Source organism: Macaca nemestrina, chromosome 17 (genome assembly GCF_043159975.1).
Source record: "Macaca nemestrina isolate mMacNem1 chromosome 17, mMacNem.hap1, whole genome shotgun sequence".
NCBI classification, from domain to species: Eukaryota; Metazoa; Chordata; class Mammalia; order Primates; family Cercopithecidae; genus Macaca; species Macaca nemestrina.
The window spans coordinates 42,563,238-42,582,695 of NC_092141.1; the positions used below are offsets into that span (position 1 = coordinate 42,563,238).

A 19,458-nucleotide genomic window follows, 5' to 3' on the forward strand; every position below is an offset into this window, starting at 1 on the left:
TGGGAGCTTCTTCAGCTCCTGAAGGAGAGAGATTAACATCTGGGTCAGATCTGAGTCCAACTTTGCTACGGGTTCTGTAACGAGATCGTCCATTAGTGGGTCCTTGCCCCTACTGTCTTCTCTAGCTCCTCCCAAGGCATCTGGTGTCTCTCTGTATTTTACTTTTGGAGTTCCTGAACTCTACCAGCCTTTGCATAGGTCATTTCCTATCATGTTGACCTCGTAAAGTCCTATCTACCTTTCAAGATTCAGCTCAACTGTCATCTTCTCTGGGAAGTATATTTTGAAAGGAGATTGTATAGAAAAGTGAAAATCAGACATACTTAATGACAAAATACCAGCTTCATTACTTAATAGCTATGTGACTTTCAGCAAGTTACTTGGCCTCTCTGAACCTCAATATATGTGTGTATGTGTACATGGGTGTATAGAATTCCCTGGTATCATATGCATATACACATTATGTGTATACATACACAAGAACTTAAAGTCTTCTAGTTAGGGACAGATTTTAGCAAGGTGGAAACAGCATGGTGCCTCACACACAGTAGGTGTGCACCACATCTTTCTTGAATCAATGAGTCAGTGAGTAAATCAACCAATCAATCAAAATAAACCAATTAGGAACTGTTAACGTGTGTGTACCCATGTTTACCTTTGTGGCTGTCCGCTTAACTTGCTGCATATAAACAAGTATACCCGTTATTCAAAAACATAATATGTGCACATGATGGTAATTGGTCCCTAGTTGCCTGGAGATTCCAGAGAACCGGTTCCCAGGCTGTGTGGATAGACTAAGAATGCCAGGAAAAGACACTAAGAAAAGAGTTAATTATATATTTACTACCTCTGTCATTTGCTCCTAATTATGTCTTGGCAAGCTGTGTCTCCTGGATGAGTCTTAAATCTCAGTGTCTTTAAAAATATAATAATAAATCAATGTGAGATGAAATGCTCCCAACAGCCAAAATGCCCCGGACAGTTTTCAATCAGTGAGAGCGCCAGTGAACAGTTCTGGCCCCAGTTTCGATGATGTTTGGGCCTTAGGAACCAGATATGGAGCCAGAAAAATAGTAAGAGAGCAGAGCTGTGTCTAGAACGTGTCACTGAGGCCTCTTCTCAGTCTTCTGAGGGTCACCTGGAATCCTTTCGGCCTCTGCCTGCTGCCAATGTATCATGAGGCAACAGAGGAGGAAGTTAGGCACGTAAATTCACGAGCAACCCTGGTGCATTTTTCTTGGTTTCTGGACTGTGAAGACAAGGCCCATTTACTCAGCCCTCTGTATGTCAGTGACTCTCAACTGGGGGCAATTCTGTCCTCCTAGCAGACATTTGTAAAAGTCTGGAGTTATTTTCAGTGGTTACCACTTGGGGATTTTGCTACTGGCATCCAATGGGTAGAGGCCAGGGATGCTGCTAAACATTCTACAATGCACAGGATACTCCCACCCACAACAAAGAATTATCTGGCTTAAAATGTCAATAATGCCCAGGTTGAGAAGCCCTCTGTTTGTGCTGGCAAGCTTGGGCCCTGGCAGCATGTGTCCGTGCTGTCTGTTCCTGTTGTCACTCATTCTGTTTTTCAGACCTCTTCATGTTCTTTTCTATTTTGGTTTCTAATAAGAGACACAGGCACACACATGCTCAGAACAAATGCACAGCCTTCCTTCCCCATAACCCCTTTTTGGCTGCAATCGTATTCACTGAGAATTAGTCAGCCCTCTCCAAGGGAGGGGAGTGGACACTCACCTTGACAGCCTGGGGGCACCTGCACATGCTGGCTCTTTCTCTCCTCCCAGGGATAAGACCACACTTCTCTCACTGGTCCCAGTGGGCATAGCAAAAGCAACAAAGTTGTGGGGCTTGTTGGTGCTTCATCGAACAGGCCTAGGCAGGAGGCCCAGTGCAGCCCTGTCTGTGAGATGACCTGGAAATCTGTGTTTCTTATCAAGTGTCAACACACATGCCCAGCAGTTTCGCTCTGTTCCATCACAAGCAATCAAACACGCCTACATCGTGCAAGCAATTTTTAGGTCTCCTAGTTTCTATTATTAAAGCCTCTTGCCTAGGATTCAAAGGTCCATGGCACATAAAAGGGCCAAGAGGAAATTTCCCAGGATTTTCTCATGTAGTCTTCACAACCACCCGATGATGCAGACACTTGTGCATCCCCTTCACAATTGGGGGAAAGAGGCTCTAAGGACAGAACAGTGCCTTTGCACTGCATGAGTCAGATCTTGACACTTGTCTGTCTAAGCTGGTGCTGGAAATAATGAAGCTGAGACGGAAACACCAGTCCATTTGACCCTAAGCAAGGCATGGGCTCTTGACACTACAGCTGTTGCTGAAAGGAGATGGAAGAAGGAGAGGCAACAAGAATAGAAAGGGATGTTTCTGAGCACAAGAGCAGAGGAAATAGAAGGCATGGATTACCTCTTCAACCCTGACATTCTCCTAGCTCATAAGCACATCCCTGTCCTTTAACATCTGGGTGTCTTAGAGGGCACCAGAAACTTCAGACACTGAAAGGAAAGACATTCTAAAAGGTGGAAGGAAAGTGGCATTTGGGGACTTCTATAGGCAGTCTGAATATAGATGTGAGTGATAAACATATGGGGCTCATTACTCCAAGAGGCCCAGGCTTCTTCTAAACAGGTGTCAGGAGAATTTTAATCAAAGCCTCAAGCCATGATGAGTTACTAAAGGTATGGAGGGATATGAGTAGGACATTTCAGCTCAGTCAGCTTCAAGAACACCTTGGATAGACCATAGGCAGATGGGCACTTGGGAAATGATCTATATAAAGTACCATAAACTTCTCTGCAAATTATTTCCACCCCAACCTCTCCCCAGTCACACACACAACTTTTTTCGAATCCAGCATTTCTCAACGTGTGTCCCATAGAGCAGTACCTCGTAACTTTAGTGTGCACAGAAACTTTAATGTGTCCTTGGAGTGTCCAGGGTGGGCCTGACATTCTGCGTCTCTAACAAGCTCTCAAGAAATGCTGACGCAACTGGTCTACAGCCCATGCTTGAATGGAGAGGTTTTAGAATACTGGCTAAGCAAGATGTTAATGGTCTTTAAGGGAAAAGAAAAGATTCCAGAGGCAAAATGTTTGGGACATACAACATTAAGTTTAACGAGTATCTGAACTACCAGCAGAAGAGGGCAGAGTGTAATATGTTTAAAGCTGTTAAGAGGCTTTATAGAAAACAAAAGGAGTTCCATGGTCAAACACTTTTGGGAGGACTTGGGTTAAGCTAAAGGAGTATGAAGAACTTCTCAGTGCCTTTACACTGAGTCAGATCTTGCCACTCCTCTGTCTGAAGCTGGTAATGTAGAAGCCTTTACATTGGCTGATAAGGCCCCCGGCACTTCACTGCTTCCTTCTCCCTATGTTGAAGCCTTTACATTGGCTGATAAGGCCCCCGGAACTTCACTGCTTCCTTCTCCCTATGTCCAGGTACACAGGCCTTTCCTGGGAAGAAAAAAATAGGCATTCCTTTGCCTCAGGGTCTTTGCCCTGGGTCTTTCCTCTGCCTGAAACATTCTCTGACAGCTAACTGTCTAACTCCATTGCCTTCTTCTTTTCTCAAAGGCCACCTTTTAGATGAGACTGCTCTAACCACCCTATGGAATTCTATAACCCGCACCTCTTGACCCTGGCATTTGCAATCCCCCTTATTTGAACTTTCTTTTTTATTTTCTTCCAATGCATTTTCACCTTCAAAGACACCATACAATTTCATAATTTATTATGTTTATTGCTTATTTTTTGTCTTTCCCATTAGACTGTAAGCTCCATGAGAACAGGAATCTGGTTTTTTTCCTTGTAGTATTATGAGTACCTAGAACAGTACCTGTGCTGTAGTAGGTACTCTAAATATTTGCTGAATCAGCAATTGAGCAGCTGTCCAAAGTGAAGTTCTTAGTAGGAATGGAATATAGTAAGCATCATTCTCCAAAGGCTTTTCATTGCAGAACCTATTTATTTCTTATTTCTTTTCCAACAGAGCATCTCAGCATGACCACTATTCCTAAATGCACATTTTCTAGGAAATGGCTGCTGTAGTAACTCACTGAGAATCCAGCCTTCATCCATTTTCCTAAATCCTTCTAGGCCTATTCATATTCATCCCCTGACAATCCCAGAGTGATGAATTCCATAAGTTTATTACCCACAGTATAAATTTGTCTTTAATTCTGCAAGAACAATGTCATGGGAGGGACACTCACTTCCCTCTCGCCTGCAAAAGACCCCTCGATGCCGCCACGGAGAAGAGGCACAGGGTTTCACACCATGCCTTGTAAGCCATAGGTGCTCCATAAATTCATATTTAACCCTCAAAGTAATCCTTTGAGGTGAGTCTTAATCTCCCATTATACAAATGAGAATCTGGGTCTCAGGGAGATTAAGTAGCTTACAGAGCCGGAATTTGGATAAAGGTCTGCCATGCCTTAATGCTCACATACTCTCCACAACACCAATGTGGCAAAGCTCACAAAATGGCATTTTCAAATGCCAAGGTACAGAATCAGAGACTTGGGAGCTGTGTGTCTGTCCAGAGTGCCTTCCTCATTAGCAGTGGCCATGGCACAGCAATAATAGCTACTGCTTATTGAGTTTTTACTATACACCAATCATTATTCTAAGCATTTTACATGCATTAAGTATTTTAACTCCTAGAACCCAATGACCCTCACTTTACAGATGAGGAAGCTGAGGCAATTAAAAAGTTACATAGCATATTACCTTGCCCAAGGTCATATGGCTGTAGAGTAGCAGCATTACTTATGGCAGAATCAGGGGGAAAAAAGTCAGGCAAGGTACAGTTTTGAACCAACTCAGCTGCTCCCATGACCACCTCACTATGCTCTGGTGCTCAGGGCCAAATCCAGCTCCTCCTTCCCTCTTAGATCCACCCAGTGCTCCACAGCAGTCTTGTCCCAGCCTTTGCATCTGTCTCCCAGCACTCTGATATACAAGAACACTTTTATGGATGGGAGTGCAGTTTACAGCCATCTGTCTGCAATCCCTAGCAACCCTTTCCCATACAGCTTCCCCAGATGATCCATGCTGGGCAGCTAGGGACTGGCACCAAGAAGGCCCTTGGAGACCATCACATTCAATCTCCTCATTTGAAATCTGGGAAACCTGAGATCCAGAGGAGATGCTGACTTGCTGAACACACACAATCAGAAATAAACCTGGACTAGGACACAGGCCTAGAAATCCCATTCCAGTGTCATTTAACCTGTTAGCCAACCAAACAACTAACCAACCAACCAACCAACCAGAAAGCATTTACTGAAGTACTGTTAGGTGAAAGTGCCAAGGAGTGACCAGGGTTTCTGCTCTAATGCCCACTGACTTATCATTTGTGTTCACTCATGCTTTCCTTCATTCATTTCTGAATTCAATAAATTGTTAGGCTCAAGAAATAACATGATAAAAAAAGACAATCTCTTCTAATGCATGAGACATACTTTAATAAAAATAACAGAAGTATATTCAGAATAATAAACAGTAATAAGAGCTTAAAGACATAAAAAATGTTTAAGGTCTTTTGACAGCATATAATTTGTGAGGGAGACAGGAAGGAATGTGACCTAGCCTGGAAATCAAAGAAAACTTCCTGGAAGAAGTGGCATCTGGAGTGAGATTTAAAGGATAGTAAGAGTGCATTACACTAGAAGGAATTAGGAGGAAGAGCATACATGAGAGACCTGAGACAGAATGAATGTAACATATTTAGAAATATAATAATGTAATTGTGAATGGTATAATATAGTATGGTGTGGTGTAGATGCATACACATATAAAATACAAGGCACTTTCCAGGGAAAGCAACTAACCTTTACTGAATGATTGCTACATGCCAGTCCCTTTATTACCTCCTTACTCAGTGGGAGGTAATTGAATCATGGGAGCAAGTCTTTCCCACGCTGTTCTCATGATAGTGAATATGTCTCATGAGATCTGATGGTTTTAAAGAGAGGAGTTCCCCTGCACAAGCTCTCTCTTTTTGCCTGCTGCCATCCATGTAAGATGTGACTTGCTCCTCCTTGCCTTCCGCCATGATTGTGAGGTCTCCTCAGCCATGTGGAACTGTAAGTCCCATTAAACCTCTTTCTTTTGTAAATTGCCCAGTCTTTATCAGCAGCATGAAAATGGACTAATACATCGACGCTTAGCAGATGCTGCTGATGTTCCCCTAAGTAGGTCCCATTCCTGTTTACCATTTCTGCTTGCCTTTCCTCCAGGTGCTGTGTTTTTGTTGCTGCTGTTTTGGTTTAGTTTTTGCCTCTAATCTAATGACCTCTTCCTAGTATTCCCCTCACAGGCCTGCCCTGAAGCTCTTAGATCCACTTTGCCATTGCTCCCAGAGAGCTATCAAAACCTGGGAGCTGAGTTATCCCCCCATCCCTGGTGACTCTTAGACAGTGACTGGTTGGGAGCAGGAAAGCCCAGCAACCACGCCCAGAGCAGGGACAAAAGCAGAGACGTGATTTATACTCTAGAGCTCGGAGTCAGGCTGAGCCAAGACTTTGTCCCAAATTGTTCCCTTGCCTGACTTCTTCCACTTCTATGCCCCTCTTCCCACCTCCCACAACTTCCTTATTTGTTTTTCCTGGGATTTCTCCTTAATAAATCACTCAGACAAGAATTCTCACTGTTCAGAAACTGCCTCTGGGGAACCCAACCTAAAACAGAACCCACATCTGTCTGAACTTGAAGCCCTTTTTCTTGTTAGTGAGACATGATGTTAAACAGTCACACCAGTGAAGGGTAAAGGAGTAGGAATGATGGTAAGGTCAAGAGCTGGGGAAGGTTTTTTGAGCTTAGAGGTGAAGAAGAAAGCCCCTGGGGACAAGAAATCTCAATTAAGCATCCAAAGACCTGCAGGTTATAAGCTCAGTGGAGAAAGCAGGCCTCCAGGGTTGGGAGGTATGATATCACAACAGAAGGACATGGCAAAAGTGACTGAGGTGCTTACACAACAGAGGGAATTGGCCCATCTGGAAATGGACTAATTTTCAAGAAATTGGAAAAGAGTGCTGGAAAGATCGGGACCAGACTGCCAAGGGTTTCTTTGGTATCAGGCTAAGGAGGCAAACGAGGGATGGAGAGAATATACCCTTTTGTGGTAGACACGCCTTGGTCCCACTGCCACACCCACCACTTCCTGGCTATGACCTTTAACAGGTAATTCAGTTGACTCAGCAGTGAAATCAAAAGACCTACTTTTGAGGATTAGATAAGAATAGCACAATTAAAATCCCTAGCCCATTACCAGAGACTCAAATGACGCTGTTTTTTTTTTCTCATTCTTGAAGTTTGGGCTTAATTTTGTACAAGGTGTCACCACAGAGACTTTGATCAAGAAAATGAAACATTCAAATATAGAAAACTCGTACTAACAGGGGAGAAAAGGACAACTTAAAGAGGCAGACAGGAGACCTGGAGACCAATGAGTTTTTGCAGGAAACTAAGCGTGAAGGAACTGAGCCCAGTTTAGGGCTGCGGCAGTGGGAAGAAGGGGAAAGAGGCACTTCCGGTGATATTGACAAGGACAACTGGTCAGGCCTTCGTGCGTAATTAGCATGCAGGAGTGAAAGAGAGGCAGAAGCCCAAACTGTCTTTGAGGTTTTGACCTAGTGCCTGAATGCAAAAGAATGAGAGAAGAAGGCCTAGCTTAAGAGATAAGGTGGGGAATTTGATTTGATATATGTTGAGCTTGACTTTACATCTGGCCATCCAGAGAAGCAGCAGTATATAGTCCAAAGAGCCAGACAGGCCTGGGTTCAAATCGCAGCTCTGCCTCTTACTAACTGTGTGACTGGGTAAGTTTTAGGACCTCTGTGTGCCTCCATTTCCTCACCTGCAAAAAGGGAAAATAGATACAGGGTTGCTTTAAATATTGAGGCATACAAAATTGTCTGGCAACAGATAAATGCTCAACAAATGCTAACTTAAAAAAAATTTTCATATTCATCAGGCAATTGGGATCAAGTCTTGGAGTTGGCCTCAGAGCTAATACTGTAGATTTGGAAAGCAATGGACTAGAGGAAATGACTGAAACATAAGCACAGTTGAGATCAATTACCTTCTGGAGGAAAATGTCCTGTCAAAGACCAACAGGCACTGAAGATAAATGTTAAGTTAGTTGGCTTCTTCTGTTTTCCCACAAGGAGCACAACTCAATTTAGTTGTACAAACATTTATGAACCAGGCACAGTGGAAATGGGGACCCTGAGATGAATAAGATGTAGTTTTTGCCCTGAAAGGCTCACAATTTCTTGGAGGGATGGACACATAGAAAAACCAAGCAAAGTGCAATGTGAGAAGAATTATGCAAGAGGCATAAAGGGTGCACCAAGGAGGGAGTGATGAATTTTGCCTAGAGGATTTGGAGAGGAAATAACTGAAACACTAACATCTCTCCCACAGCATTAAACACAAATAAAAAATTCTCAAATAAATGAACTATGAATCATCACATACACTTAATTTTTAGTTCAAAGATGATCATTCAAAGACAAGAAACTCTAACAAAAATTGTAACTCCAAATGTTTAGGTTATTGCAGTAGAGAGAGTAGGGGATAAAGAATTGCAGATCTGGAAGCATCGAATTCTCTAGCTTCTAACTCAAACAGCTTCTAAACCACATGGGTGGTGGATGATGTAGTTAACTAGGGTTGACCACTGTAACAAAAACATCAGTCTGGGTTTTTATGAGTTTATGGGTGTGAAGCTTGGTGTTGACATGTGAGAAGAAAAATATCTTTTACCTATTAACTGAGTCTTGAGTTTTCAGACACTGAAAAGATGAGGATGATGGAGCTAGAGAAAAGATTCATAGATTCAACTAAGTCAAACCCCTCTTTTGCTTTACTGATAAGGAGAAGACATCAGAGAGGGGAAGTGACTCGTGCAAAGTCACCCTGCTGGGGAGAGCCAGGATGAAGTCCCAGGGTTCCTGACTCCTAGTCAAGTTCTCTTTCTACACTACCACTGTGTCTTTTAAATGAACCCTTAACTCCAGATTTCCCCAATCTATCCTGCCACCGGCTGCATGTGCACATACAAATACTCCTAAATTGATCCCCGAGTGGCCCAGCACCTCCTCTGCATGGAGTAAGGGTCTGCTGCATCCTTGATCATATCACATAGGCAAGATACTCAGAGCTAACCACATGGTCTGGCCTCCAGGGGACCATCAACCAGCAGGAAGAATTCCCCAAGGCAATGCACTGCTGGCTTTCTCAACATTCCACAAAATAACTGCACCTAATATTCCCCACTAATCAAGGTAGAAGGCTCTGCTAATTTCATTGATAACTTAATGAAATTATTAACCACTATCCAGTGGGGGCAGATTTGGTTTCTCCTTGGTTATAGGAATTCATCCATTTTTCACACAATTACAGCCTGAGAGGATCATCACTGAGGTTGCCAATTGTGGGCTTATTAGGATCAATTTAGACACAAGATTGGATTTCCTTTCTGCCCATAACCTTTCGTTCAAAGCAAATGAACTGATGTTCCTCAGATTAGTGTATTAATAAATGTTGTCCAGGAGGTGTTTGATCTTTAAGATTGGCCCAGTAGCAGAGTACCAACACTGCCCTGGGAGCTGCCAGGCTTCTCATGCCAACTTCAAGCAGCAAGCCCAAGCCACTTGGGGTCTCTGAGCCTCAGTTTCTCATTACCTACTGTGATAGAACTGGTCCATTTCAGTGGTTTGAACTAGAGACCCACAAGCTATCCACCATACTTTAAGATAGCTGACGGAATCATCTGTATTGCTGATCTAATGCTGCATAGACTAAGTAAAACTCTGACATCTCTCCTCTTGGGCAGAATTGTATCTTCTCAGTGCATAACACCAGTTAGCTCAGCCTAGTCAGATGCTGACTGGCTGTGGATGACATCATAGGTATTTGGAAGCCATTAGAGAAAAACAAAAGGGGATAACTGAGAAAATTGATTTCTAAGGTCTGTCTCTGGTCAGCTATTCATTCATCAAAACTCAACTTCCTTGACCCTGCCAGGCTGAATTTACTTATTTCCTTCCCACACCCTTCATTTGGGATTTCAGTTAACTGTGCACATGTGGGTCTTTTCCTAACAAGACTCTGCTTACCTTAAGGGTGCGGGGTGAATTCACTCTATCCACGAGTGTGATGGAGCTAACTCACACTGGCTCGCAAAAGCCAATTACCTGCATTTCTTCCAAACTCTGAGTTCAGTGGATTCTATGTTAGCTGCTTGAGATCAGTCATGGTGGGGATGTTTATAACAGAGAAATCAGCAACCACTACAAATCAGGGGTTTGTTTCTTCCCAGAGCGCTGGTTGTTAAGTATTTACCAGCACATCACTGACTACATCGCCACTGCCTAGCATTTAGGATGTAATAAGCACGTAGTTGAGAGCTGATGAATAAATGAATGACCAGAGTCAGCAAACCTGGGTACTGACAGGTTTCGAGCAGCCTGAATGCTACATATACATGAGTTACAAAGCGTCCCAAGTAGTTTGCATGAGAGGTATACAACTAGAGTGGTGGCTTGAAACCTTGGCTGTATGTTAAAATTACCTGGTACCCAGGCAATAGCCCAGTCCTGAAGTCCTGAAGTGGATATTGGATATCAGTATTTTCTGTGCCCACATGATTTCATGTTCGAGGATCACTGATCTAGAAAAAGTTCCTGGACTAATCAAGGCCATCATGATACCCAGCCTCAGTGCCCCAGTGCCCATGTCTGCCTACCACCTTAATTCAGGGAGCTTGAAAGTCAAGCAAAGAGATAATTTCACTGGTAGATTGGTAGCTTCCCTGTAATTAAGCAGTAAGGTCACAAGGAGGTGCTCCTCCCCAACTGGTACGGTTTCAGTTTTTTTGGCACGTGTCCAGAATGATGATTTAGTTAGGCAACCATTTAAGAGACAGTATCTTGACTCGTCTGAAAGAGAACAGCAGCCTCAGCCTACAAGTTACTGGTACATGCCCGTGACCCCACTCTACCCTACTGCCACTGCCATGTACCTCCCTGCACAGTCACATGTGCCTCTCTGCACAACCATATGGCTGTTATTTTTCTCTCTTTAAAGGACCAGTACAAATACTGCCTCTTCTTTGAAGTTCTTTGAGGCTTTTGCCAGTGTGTCTGGCTGAAGGCTGGAGAGATCAAGGAGAAACAGACTCTGAGTTGAAGTTCCAGCTCTAGAATTCATAGCTGTGAAAATTTGGCAAGCCACTTAGCTTCTCCGAGCCACATGTTCTGCCTATAGAAAATGAAGTCAGTAGCACATAAATGGATACATCTGGTATGTGTTTGGTATCATGTACTGGAAGTGGGAGAGAACTGAACTGTGATATTTTAGTCTAGTGTCTATTCTGTCCCGTTAGTAGACATTCATTTTGATCAAGTCACACTCCTCTCTGATCCTCAGTTTCCTCCTCAGAAAATGATGGAGTCTGGTTAGATGCTATGGACGGGCTTTTTCAGTTCAAAAGGAGCTTACTGTCTCTGCCTCTTGCTTGGCATGTATCTGCCTTCCACAGTGATTGATCTTTTTCTATATACAACCTGTCTTTCCAACCAGATTAGGGAATCCCAAAGAGTAGTGAATGTGTCTTATTTGCCTGGGTATCTCCAGAGCCCAGAACAGTGCTCTAAACTTAGACATGTATTAGATTAAGCTCCTATCACCTTAGCTCTCCCCTGCTTTGCAAATGTTTCATCAAATGAAGGGGCCAGCTCAAGCATATTACAGAGCTGTCTAATGCTGGTATATCAGGGCTCTGTGCCTCAGAAGATCTAAAGCTGCTATAGCTACTTGTAAATTGCTCAATATGTGTCAGCTGCCAGCAAGGAACTACGGATAAGTTTCCCATATTATAAGAAGAGCCATGTAGTAAATCACCAATGGATTAGGCACAGGATTCGAAAACTGTTCTTTCAAATGTCACGCACCTGGAATGATGCATGGTGCTATGAGGAATACTGCATGGCGTCACTTGGACATGACCCAAGTAGACCATCAGAAGTCACGTCATGCTGTAGGGCCAGATGAATTTCCTGACCACTCCTCTGTGGGTCCCTAAGTCATGAGGTACACTAGGCAATATCTACTCAGTAATTGGCTCTTTCCCCAAGTGAAGCCAGAGCCAATGTGTTTTTTATTTCTCCTTAAATGAGAATTTGCTAGCGGGCCTGTATTTTTTTCTCACCTAATAATAAGTGACAGCAAAGTGTGAAATTAGCTGTAACAGGCACCAAGGACTGAATTTTGCAAACTCCCAAACAAGCTGAGAAATCAGTGGCTGACACTCAAGATCCAGTGGTATCTAGTGGTCTTCTTGACCGTGAACCCACTAGAAAGGATTAGGGAAGCTCTTGGTACCAGAAACTCATAGATTTTGGAGTTGGGAAACTGATGATTCTACAACTACTAGGAAGTTTTACTGATCCCAGATTGGCCTATTTGATCCAAGTATTCTGAAGGATTGGGGACAATGCAGAAAAAAAAACAGGGCTTCTTGAGATGAGATTTCAAATATTGCTCTCTCAAGGAGGTGATCTATAGGTATGATTTCAACTTTTCACATATAGACCCTTCCTAGCATTGGAGACATGAAAAAAATCCTGAGATGTATTAGAGGACTCCACACTCCTCATAACATGCTTGTCTACTAGCTGCATGACCTCCATCCAGGACCGTACCTATGGCCATGAAGGTCAAATCCCACACAACACCAGGTTGTGCCATCCCTGTAGACAATAACACCAACAGCTCCCACTGGAGATGTTAAGTGTGGCAGGGAGATTTTATTTCTCTGATAAATTTCTTCATTTGTAGAGACAACAATGTCTTATTCAAAGGACAATTGGGGGGATAAAATTGGGCAAGTGGGTGAATTAGGCCCTTTTCCTGCCCTCAACACAAAGTTCAATCCTGACCTCTTAACCTTCAAGGCTTGAGACCCAGAACCTGGCAGAAGGAGAGTCTTCCCTGTCCATCCCTTACTCATCTCTTCTACCTCATCTCCTCCTCACTCTCTGGCATGTATCCTGGCTCCTTCCATCATGAACTACACTCTCTTTTCACTGTGTATGTATGTGTATGTGTCTTTTTAAAAAAATGTTCTTATTTTATTCTATTCCAGCTTTATGGAAGAATAACTGATGAAGAAAAATTATATATATTCGCAGCATACCATGTGATATACATATGTATATGTACATGTGTGTATATACATACATATATATAAACCACAATCTGTGTGTGTATATATGTGTGTCTGTATATATATACACACACAAATGCACATATATATACCACATTGTGTATAAATAAAATACCACATTTTTTTTATTCATTCACCCATTGATGGACACTTAGGTTGGTTTCATATCTTGGCTATTGTGAATAATGCACAATGAATACAGGAGAACAGATATCTCTTCAACATACAGATTTTATTTACCTATTTTTGGATCTATATCCAGAAGTAGGATTGTTGGAGCAAAGAATTAATTTTTTAAGGATCTACCATACTGTTTTCCACAATGGCTGTAGCAATTTACATTCCCACCAACCGTGTACAAGGGTTCCCTTTTCTCCATATCTTTCACAATACCTATTGTATTTCATCTTTTTGATAATATCCACTTTAACAGGTATGAGGTAATATTTTATTGTGGTTTTTATTTGCATTTCCTGGATGATTAGTGATGTTGAACATTTTTTTTCATATACCTGTAGACCATTTGTATGTATTCCTTTGAAAAATGTCGTATTTAATTTCTATGACCATTTTTTATCAGGTTATTTGTTTTTTTGCTATTGAGTTGTGTGAGTTCTTTACACAGTTTGGATATTAACCCCTTATCAGTTGTATGGTTTGCAAATATTTTATCCCATTCTGTAGCTTGCCTCTTCATTCCTTCAATTATTTCCTTTATCTGTGGAAGCTTTTTAGTTTGAGGTAATCTCATTTGTCTAGTTTTGCTTTTGTTGCCTTTGCTTTTGGGGTCATAGCCAAAAAAGTCATTGCCTAGGCCAACACCAACAAACTTTTTTCCTATGTTTTCTTCTAGCAGTTTTACAGTTTCTAGTATCATTTTAAAGTCTTTAATGCATTTCAAGTCAATTTTTTACATAGTATGAGATAAGGGTCCAATTTCATTCTTCTGAATGTAGATATCAAGTTTTCCCAACACAATTTGGGAAAGGACAAAGACTGTCCTTTTCCCATTGTGTGTTCTTGGTGCCTCTGTCAAAAATTAATTGATAAAAATGCAGAGGTTTATTTTGTGCTTTCTATTCTGTTACATTGGTTTAGATGTTTGTTTTAATTTCAGTACTGCCCTGTTTTGTTTACTATAGCTTTGTAGCATATTTTGAAATCAAGATGTCCATTGCCTCCTTCTTTGTATTCTTGCTCAAGATTGTTTTGGCCATTCAGGGTCTTCTGTGGTTCCATGTACATTTTAGGGTTGCTTTTTCTAATTCTGTGAAAAATACCATTGGAATTTGGATAGGGATTTCACTGGATCTATAGATCACTTTGGATAGCATGGACATTTTTACAATAGTAATTCTTCCGACCTATGAACATGAGATCTTTTCATTTATTTGTGTCTTCAGTTTCTTTATCAATGTGTTCTAGTTTTATGTGCAAAAATCTTTCATCTCCTAGTTAAATTTATTCCTAAGTATTTGTTATGCTATTGTAAATGGTATTGTTTTCTAAATTTATTTATTTACTTTTATTTTTATGCTTTTTGAGACTGTTTCTGTCTTTGTCACCTAGGCTGGAGTACAGTGGTGCAGTCTCGGCTCACTGCAGTCTTGACCTCCTGGGCTCAAGCTATCCTTCCACCTCAACCCCCAAATAGCTAGGATTACAGGCATGTGCCACCAGGCATGGTTAATTTTTTTTTTTTTTTTTTTTTTTTTTTTGGTAGAGACAAGGTTTCACCATGTTGCCCAGGTTGGTCTCAAACTGCTGAGCTCAAGCAATCTGCCAGCCTTGGCCTCCCAAAGTGCTAGGATTACAGGTGTAAGACACCACGCCTGGCTCTACATTTATTTTTTTTTTTTAGCTACTTTTTCCATCATTGAATACAATGTTAACTGTGGGTTTCTCATATGTGGCCTTTATTGTATTGAGTTAAAATTTGACACCTAATTTGTTGAGAGTTTTTATCATGAAAGGATGTTGAATTTTATCAAATGCTTTTTCTGCATCTGTTGAGATGATCATATAATTTTTATCCTTCATTCTGTTAATGTGGTGTATCACATTTGCTGATTTGTGTATGCTGAATCATCTTTGCATTCTAGGATAAATCCCACTGGATCACGGTATATGATCCTTTTGATGTGCTGTTGAATTTGGCTTGCAAATTTTTTTTTTTTTTGAGGATTTTTGCTTTATGTTCATTAGGGATATTGCTCTGTGATTTTCTTTTCTGCAGTGTTCCTGTTTGTCTTTGGTATCTGGGTAATGCTGGCCTCATTAAATAAGTTTGGAAGTGTTCTTCTCTCTTCAATTTTTTGAAAAAGTTTGAGGAGAATTGGCATTATTTTTTAAATAATTGGATTTTTAAAAAATGTTTGCTAGAATTCACCAGTAAAGCCATCAGGTCCCAGGCTCTTCTTTGTTCCGAGATTTTTGTTTACTGATTCAATCTCCTTTGTTATTGACCTGTTCAGATTGCCTTTTGCCTCATGGTTCAGTTTTGGTAGATGGTACGTTCTCTAGAAGGTTATTCATTTTTTCTAGGTTATCTAATTCATTGGCATGTAATTGTTCATAGTACTCCCTTATGATCCTTTGTATTTATGCACTATTAGTTGTAGCGTCTTATTTATTTATAATTTTATTTGAGTTTTCTCTTTTTCTTAGTTCAGCTAAAGGTTTGCCAATTTTATTTATCTTTTTAAAAAACAACTCAGTTTCATTGATATTTTTCACTGTTTTGCTAGTTTGCTTTATTGATTTCTGCTCTGATTTTTATTATTTTCTTCTTTCTGCTAACTTTGGACTTTGTTCTTTTCTAGTTCCTTGAGGTATAAAGTTAGGTTGTTTATTTGAAATCTTTCTTTTGTCTTAATGTAGGCATTTGTCACTATAAATCTTCCTCTTAGAGTGGTGTTTTTCTGTATCCCATAAGTTTTGTTATGTTGTGTTTTCAATTTCATTTTTCTCAAGATACATTTTGGTTTCCCATTTGATTTCTTCTTTAATCCATTGGTTATTAAGAATGTGTTGTTTAATTTCCAAATATTTGTGAATTTTTCAATTTTCCTGCTGGTTTTGATTTTTTATTTCATAGCACTGTCATTGAAAAAGATACTGGATATGATTTTAATCTTCTTAAATTTGTTAATACTTGTTTTATAGTGTAATTTGACTTATCCCAGAGAATGTTCCATGTGCACTTGAAAATAATATGTATTCTGCTACTGTCGGATGGAATGTTCTGTAGGTTCGTTAGGTCCATTTGGTCTACAGTGTTGTTCAAGTCTGTTGTTTCCACATTGATTTTCTGTCTTCATGATCTATCCATTTTTGAAAGTGGGATATTGAAGCCTCCTATTAATGTTGTTGTCTGTTTTACCCTTTAGTTCTGCTAATATTTGCTTTATATATTTAGGTGTTCCAATGTTGGATGTGTATATATTTATAATTTCTGTATACTCTTGATTAATTGACCCCCTTATCAGTATACAATGACGTTCTTCATCTCTTGCAACCATTTTTCACTTAAAATCTATTTTGTCTGATATAAGCAGAGCTACTCCTGCTCTCTTTCGATTACCATCGTCATGGAATACCTTTTTCTATCCCTTCACTTTGAGCCTACATGTGATCTTAAAGCTAAAATAAATCTCTTGTAAGCAACATATAATTGGGGCTTTTTAAAAAATCCATTTAGTCACTGTATGTCTTTTGATTGGGGCATTTAATCCATTTACAATTAAAAGTAATTATTGATAGGTAAGGAGTCACTATTGCCATTTTGCTAATTGATTTCTGATTGTTTTGTTCCTTTCTTCCTCTCTAGCTGTCTTCTTTCATGATTTGATAATTTTTCATAGTTGTATGCTAGGATTTCTTTCTCTGTGTCTTATCTGTGTGTACTACAGGTAGTTTACTTTTGTGGTTACCATAAGTCTTACACTAAATAGCTTAGAGTTATAACAGTCTATTTTAAGCTGATAACAACTTAACTTCAATCACATACAAAAATTCTATACTTTGGCTTTCCCTTTTCTCACATTTTATGTTATTGATGTAACAATTTCTATCTTTTATATATTGTATATCCATTAATAAATTGTTGTAGCTATCATTATTTTAATATATTTTCCTTTAACTTTTATATTAGTGTTAAAAGTGGTGTATACACTACCATTATAGTATTAAAACATCAGGATTTGACTATATTTTCACCTTTACAGTGAGTTTTAAACTTTTATGTTTTCATGCTGTTAACATCCTTTTATTTTAAACAGAAAAACTTTCTTTAGCATTTCTTGTAAAGTGGTCCAGTGATAATGATCTCCCACAGATTTTGTTTGTCTGTGAAAGTCTTTATCTCCCCTTCATTTCTCAAGGACAGCTTTCTTAAGTATAGTACTCTTGGTTGAAAGTTTTTTTTGTTTTGTTTTGTTTTTCCTTTCAGTCCTTTGAATATGTCATCCCACTCTCTTCGGGCCTTCAAGCTTTCTGCTAAGAAATCAATTGATAGACTTCAGAAGGTTCCCTTGTATGTGACAAGGTGCTTTTCTCTTGATGCTCTTAAAATTCTCTTTATCTTTGAATTTGAGAATTTGATTATAATGTACATCAGTGGAGATCACTTTTTTTTTTTTTTGAGACAATGTTTCCCTCTTTTTGCCCAGGCTGGAGTGCAGTGGTATGATCTTGAATCACCACAACCTCCACCTCCTGGGTTCAAGCAATTCTCTTGCCTCAGCCTCCCGAGTAGCAGGGATTACAGGCACGTGCCACCCCAAGCCCAGCTAATTTTGTATTTTCAGTAGAGATGCGGTTTCTCCATGTTGGTCAGGCTGATCTCGAACTTCCGACCTCAGGTGAACCACCCGCCTTGGCCTCCCAAAGTGCTGGGATTACAGGTGTGAGCCACCATTCCCGGCCAAAGATCACTTTATATTTAATCTATTTGGAGTTCTTTGGGCTTCAAAGGTATGAGTGCTCATTACTCTCTCCAGGTTTGGGAAGTTTTATGTCACCATTTATTAAATAAGCTTTCTGCCCATTACCTTTCTTTGCTCCTTCAGCGACTCCTATAACGCAAATATTGATTTGCTTGGTGGTATTCCCCAAGTCCTGTAGGCTTTCTTCACTCTATTTCATTCCTTTTTCTTTTTATTCCTTTGACTGAATAATTTCAAATCACCTGTCTTTGAACTCACTAAATCTGCCTGATTGAGTCTGCTGTTGAAACTCTTTATGAATATTTTCAGTTTAGTTATTGTGTTTCTCAGCTCCAGAATTTATCTTTGGTTCTTTTGTGTGTTTTCTATCTCTTTGTTGAACTTCTCATTTTTTTTCATGTATTGTTTTTCTGATTTTGTTGACTTTTCTACCTGTGTTCTCTCATACTTCACTAAGCTTCTTTAAGAGGATTATTTTAAATTATTTGTCAGGCAATTCATATAGCTGTATTTCTTTAGTGTTGGTTACTGGTGCTTTATTTTGTTCATTTGGTGGGATCATGTTTCTATGAGTATACATAATCTTTGTTGCTTTTGTTGATGTCTGTGTTTGAAGATGTAGGCACCTCCTCCAGTCTTTACAGACTAGCTTCAGCAAGTTAATCTCTTCACCAGTTTACTTTCTCAGAGGTTCTGGGTGGGACATCTGATGAGGTCCATGGGTGGGCTTGCTGCTGGAGTCCTCACGTAGGAGGTCCTATAGACTGGTCCACTGGTGTAGGCTGGAGTTTGGGTCTGTGTGGACAGGCCTGGTGTGTGGGTCCATGAGGGCAGGCTTGAAAACTGAATCTATGGGTGTAGGCCTGGACCATGGGTCCACTGGAGCTGGTCTGGCATCAGCATCCACTGAGGTGGTCCTGGCAACTGGGCTCATGGAGATGAGCCTGGAGTCTGGATCTTCAACAGAACTGGGGTGGGCCTGAAGCCTGGGTCCCTGGGAGTCAGCTTGTAGCCTGGCTGGGGCTGTCAGATCTGGCCTGGAGCCTGGGTTAGGCCTAATGCTGTGGTCCATGGTAAAGATGGATGATCACTTCACTCTTCTTCCCCACATAGAGGGTAACTCCATGATGTATTGCCTGGGCATAGGGGAAGGATGATACAGGTAATGTGAAACTGTCCTGTATACCCTGTTTAGTGCATCTTTTCTTTTTTCTGTGTTCCACTCAGGTGCTGTACTCTCTCTCCTGGA

General features: G+C 40.6%; 1 protein-coding gene across 1 annotated transcript in view; it reads right to left on the reverse strand.

The window, feature by feature from the left end:
• LOC105485175 (acid sensing ion channel subunit 2) overlaps positions 1 to 19,458 on the reverse strand; it is a 1,135,324-nt gene that overhangs the window by 970,029 nt on the left and 145,837 nt on the right. The window lies entirely within an intron of this gene.